The sequence below is a fragment of the Haemaphysalis longicornis genome, unplaced genomic scaffold (genome assembly GCF_048455015.1).
Source record: "Haemaphysalis longicornis isolate Haplotype H1 unplaced genomic scaffold, Haemaphysalis longicornis Haplotype H1 scaffold_4, whole genome shotgun sequence".
Lineage (NCBI taxonomy): Eukaryota > Metazoa > Arthropoda > Arachnida > Ixodida > Ixodidae > Haemaphysalis > Haemaphysalis longicornis.
In genome coordinates this window covers 149,570,012-149,576,011 of record NW_027526361.1, presented here as the reverse complement: position 1 = coordinate 149,576,011, position 6,000 = coordinate 149,570,012, and positions in this window count along the sequence as shown.

Genomic DNA, 6,000 nt, shown 5'->3' with positions numbered 1-6,000 from the left:
AAATATTTTCCGTTATCGCTGTTTTTTATCCATCACAGGGCAATCATTTGACAGAATAAGAGAGCTTATTCTAAAAAGCAAGCATTGTAGAGGTGATTTCGCTATTAGAGACGCAAGTCGCCGTTAATGCTTGTCCCTATGCAGGCTAGAAACATCTTATTAGTGAAGTGAAGTTCGCAATTTGCACAAGTCTTCATGTTTTTCCTTACTATCGTACGATATAAGATTAATAAATTAACTACTGTATGAAGAGCAGCAACGGACGAAGTGTAAAAGAGTAGCGGACAAAGGCATGTTGGGTGCTGTAATCATTAAAAATGGCTGTATCTGTTCTCATGGCAGCCGTCAGAATTAGTCGGAAATTTCTCTCCTCAATTTTCACAAAAGCCCGTCTCGTCTAAAATTGCATTAGTGAAATTACCTGAACTAAACTAACCACAAGAAATTACCCCTATTTTTTACGGGTCCCGTGAAATGATAGTCCCGTACAGCGACCACCTTATAAATGAAGGCATTATACCGAGGGCAGATTTGCCCTAATGACACTTAAAATCACCCAATATCACGAAACCTTACCGACGCTTACTGAACTAACGCTGCCTAACCCACCCGTAACCTATCCTAATTCAGCCCAACTTCACCGACCATGATAAAACCTGTCGAACTACACTGAACAGAATCTTTCAACTCCAACTCAGCGTTTCGAAATGTTTTTACTAGGAATGAATCCCAACGTTCCGCAACTGACAGGCACTCATCAGAAAGCACACCAGCCTTAAATAAAACAAATGATTGAAGATTCATCATCATCGTCATCATCACCAGCCTATCTACGCCCACTGCAGGGCAAAGGCCTGTCCCATTATTCTCCATTTACCTCGGTCCTGTGCCAACTGTGACCAATTTATCCCCGCAAACTTCTTGATTTCATCTGCCCATCTAACTTTCTGCCGCCCCCTGCAGCGCTTGCCTTCTCTAGGGATCCACTCTGTTACTCTTAATGACCAACGGTTACCTTGCCTTCGCACAACATGCCCTGCCCACGTACATTTCTTCTTCTTAATTTCTACTAATATGTCTTTAACACCAGTTTGCTCCCTGACCCACTCCGCTGTCTTCTTGTCCCTTAATGTTACACCTATCATTTTCCGCTCCATTGCCCGCTGAGTCGTTCTCAATTTAAGTTGAACCCTCTTAGTGAGCTTAGAAGTTTCTGCCCGTAGAAACTTGGAGATGGCGCGATGGCGTAGAGGTAGAACACCCGCCTCGCGTGCAGAAGGACCGTGGTTCGAATCCCGGTGCCGGACAATTCCCACCGGATAAAAAAAAAAAAAATCCGCGTATTGATGGAATTCCACAAAGGGGCTTGCGGTGCGGCCTGACCCCGGCGACCATTTCCAGTAATGCACTCCCTCACCAGAGCAGGATTGGCCACCCTGGTGTAGTAACGGCCACAACCTCCCATGAATACGCCAATCGGGGATTGGAGATTAAACGGTTGCAAAACATGTTGGACATTAAAGCCCGGCTGTGAGTGACACAGTTCCAGAGATTCACAGCAAAGCACCCGATGCAATCTGAGATCCAACTCTGGGGTTGGAGCAGTGGCTCAAAAAATGTGAGCAAGACAGTAAGTGCGGACGACGTTTCGCTTACTTTGAAATTGCTGCTTTAAAATCTGCCTTCACGCAGCGCCGCACTTACTGGGTTTTTACAAACCCACCTGAACCATCCGACGGCCTAGTTACACTTTAAAAGCTATCGTTCTACAATAAATTCACTCAAGGAGGGCTCTCTCTAAAGGATTCATAAAAGACTCTTTTCTACAGCTCCACCTGCACGCATGAGTAGTACGGAAGCGTTGAATGTATCGCACAGCCCAATCCTGGCACTTCTCTTTATAATATAAAAGGCGAGTGGAATTTTTTCAATCACACGCACCCGTTCAATCGAAACCCGGTTAAATTGAAAAGTGCCAATTTCGCTGACTGCAAGTTTCCATGGACAAATAACACAGATCGGACAGACACGAAACTTTCCTTCATACGACGCCTTGGTCATGGAAAATAGGCGTGAGCCAGCATTGTGCTGGTCAAGAACCCATCAATTCTTCCCGCACATTGACGGCGTGGACGAGTATGGCGGCAAATTTAAATCCACCCAGTACATAAATTAGTAAAGATCCCCCAGGATGGCTGCGCGGGCCGTGTGTTATGGTAATGCCCGCTTCCTTAGTTTTTGTTTCGTGTCGGCCACTTTCAGAGTCACGCTCGCAATAGGTAGGGCGAGCAGAGGATATGAGCGTGGACGGCCACTGTGTTTTGCATATTGCATACGTATGCGCCTACTCGGAGAGCACCTGGCCAGGTGGTAGACCAGCGCTAGCGTTATAGAAAAGAACGCACGGGGACAGCCCATGGTAACCCGCCGTCGATAAATCAATTTTGGCCGCAGAAAATGTGGGTCGTTCGTGTAATGGTGTGTGTCAGCGGCTTTTGGTAACCGTACGCGGTGCGATCGGGGTGATGGTAATTTAAGTTTGGATTGCCATAGTACTTCTGCTTGCAGTTATAGTAAGAGATGGGTGTTGGAGGTGGTAGGGGGGAGGGGGGTTATTGTTATAAGAGTAGTTGCGAGGGCGGGATGTGTCTGCAGTAGTGTAATAGGCAATGATACCATCAATTTCTCTTTACATTTTTGTGAGCAGAGGCAAGAAAATAACTCCGATGATACCTATGAAGTAATAATTAGTTGCTTACGCGAAATCAATAACCTTTAATTTAAAGGCAGTGGCTGGGAGAAAAGTTGCCTGGGAAAAAAGTTGCCGGCAGTTCCTTCCCATTGGCTGGCCCCTACCATGTGGTTATTCGGCAGGCACATTTTCGCGGGTGCTATTTTGCCAGCTGCCGGCACATTTTCACAGTTGCTATTTTGCCGGCAGCCGGCACATTAGCCCGGGAGAAAAGTTGCCGACAATTCCCCGGCAATGCTGCCCCTGGGCGCCAATGCTGCGGCAGCCGGAGATGTCAACTTTAACGTGCTTTAACGTTAGGGCAAGTTTTCGAGCTTTGCCGAGCTTGAGGAGAAAATATTGATTGGTGCTGTTCAGTCAATTACGTCAAGTTATAGAAACGAGTTGGCAAGATTGCAGCGGGCATGTCGAACTTTGACTCAGCCCGACGCAAACATTTACACTTTCATTACAGACAGTGAACGTTCCTTGGTGTTTCCTTTGTAGTATTTCAAGCAAAGTCACACAATAAAGAAACGATCAGCCGAAAAATCAAGATTGCATGGCTAGAATTCACCACTGTTTATTTCAATGCTATGAAGTTTTAAACACAAACTTTACTAAAGACAATATTTCTGCATGGAATTATGCAAAGCAGGCAGACGTCCAAAAACATCTAATTTTGCGTTCATATACTAAACACAATCAGACAGATTAAAAACAGTGACTTATGCACAATCACTATACTGCCAAACTTTAGGTCTCGGCTGCTTGCTGATACGCACACACGGCAAGTGGCAACAAGCACAAATCAGTGTCTGTAATCAAATTGTCAAAGTTCGCGTCGGGCTGAGTCAAAGTTCGACATGCCCGCCGAAATCTTGCCAGTTGACATCTCCGGCTGCCGCATCATTGGCGCCCAGGGGCAGCATTGCCGGGGAACTGCCGGCAACTTTTCTCCCGGGCTAATGTGCCGGCTGCCGGCAAAATAACAACTGTGAGAATGGGCTGACAGCCGGCAAAATAGCACCCGCGAAAATGTTCCTGCAGAATAATCACGTGGTCTGGGCCAGCCAATGGGAAGGAACTGCCGGCAACTTTTCTCCCAGGCTAATCTGCCGGTTGCCGGCAAAATAGCCACTGCCTTTATTAAACGCCGTTGGGATGACGTGACTTTGAAAGTATATGCTGTTAATGTTGACGACGCCAATTTTCTTGGAGCCAATAGCTGCGAGGAAATTGGCGGCTTCAGCGGAGGCAGTGAGTGCGGCGGTTTCAGGAGCAGAACGCTATGCATCGTTGGTGAGTTGTGCGCTGCTTGGTGTCGGAAGCGCGCAACCGGGCACCCGTTCCGTGGCGCCGCCAGCATTTCGGCTCGAGCCTTAGCGACTATAAGGCCATGACTATTGAGCCCCTTCAAAATAGTAGCCTGTGTGGACGCTCGCCCCGTGCGCACCCGCGCTTGCGGGAACTACATCTTCGCTTGGCACAAATTTATTCAATCGTGGTACCTGGAGCACCATGGTTTGCGTGGTGGCGGTCTTCAGGCCCTCATCCTCCACTGCTTCATAATTCATTTCTGTGGTATTTAATGCACCGAAGCTACATGTGTGCTATGAGCCGTGCCGTAGCGGATGGCTATAAATAAATATCGACCAGTTGGGATGTTTAAAGTGCGCCAAAATCTGAACACAAGGGCGTTTTCGTTTTTTGCCTTCACCGGAAAAGCAGCCACTGCTGCCGGTATTGAACCGGCTTCTTTGGGCCCAGTAACACTACAACTTAGCCGCAGAAATTATCGGGGTGGGTGGCCACCCCGTAACGCCGTGAATAAGCACTAAAATGCATGACCACTCAATTCACCACATTTATTCATTACAATAGAGTAAAATATTTGAACAACCACGAAAACAAACGGAAATCAGAACAGTATGAAAAGGTACCGTCGAAATGAACATTTTGCACTGAAACACTGCCCTCAAAAAACGAAGACAAAATTAAAGAAGCCGCGAAAACAACGGCCGCACAAAAATATTGAAAATGGACGAATTGTGTGATGTCCTTATTTTCGCACAAAAATGTATGATTTCAGGTATGGTCGGGCTTTTGCATACTCCTGTCTCCCGCTTTATTTGGTGGGAGTTGCCGAGTTCATGATCATCTTATGGGCCGGAAAATGGGGAAGGCTTCAAAGCATTTGTCACATTCTACTTTCGCGTAATCCGGTCAGGTCACAGCGCACGCTTGCGTACTGGGACTCTGCGATTTAGCCTCGGACACACCATGGTTAATTCCCGGGTAGTACGGGGATTCTCCATGCTATAGGAGTGCATAGGAAAAAAATAAAGCAGGTGCACTCAACGTGAAAGCTGCTAAATGGGGAGCAGTGATTCGCCCGAGGGGCTGTTGCGCCATTTCAGTATCACTATCAGTTTTAGTATAGCTCTGATGTTGATGTCGAAAGTAGTTAAGTCAGGGAACCACAGCCCTCGAAAATGCCTATCAAGAGGCACTGGATTCAGTTGTCATTGATGTAGAGTAATTAATGCGTTATTGCGTGATTTCCTCGGTATTTATATTATAGTGTTTTTATTTACGGCCGAGCAACGACAGCCTCCGCGGCAAAGGCAGAGTTAAAATATAACTTCCAGTACATTGCATACAAGTAGAGTGTGCCAATGTGGCCTAATGGAATTGACATTGAATTCGTATCAGGAGGGACGCAGGCTCAATCCCCGCCAGGGGAAGCGGTGGTCGTTTTAAAGCCTCTATTTGGCTGAGCGACACCGTGATTACGGACGAGCTACGGTGAAAAGCCGGGCCCCTACGGTGCTCTACACATAAAAACGAATACTGGATTGCTTTTCCCGAAGCTGCGGTGAATCTGGGTCTGATAATCGCAGAACCCCACTTATAACTGCAGTTTGATTGACGGGACCATGCAACACTTTCGATAAGCGCTTTATTCACTCTTTCTTTCGCGTCTAGAACCATTGCCAAAGCTATAAGTTATCGCCAGCACGGAGCGGCAGTGGGTGATTTGCTCGTCGCACCAAATACGCCTTCCATTTCTGCTTTGTTTTTGTAGCTTTTTTTTTAAGTTGCAATCGGAAAGCGTTGATTGCTGCAACTGAAGGAAAACCGGCCAGAAGCCGCTTCATGGCTTTAGTGACGTCATTCGAACCGTCGAAGAACGACAAGACCGGGAAACAGAAAAATTGTTTGAGCGAGTGTACAAGTTATCTGATGGGCATAGAGCAGTAATGTTT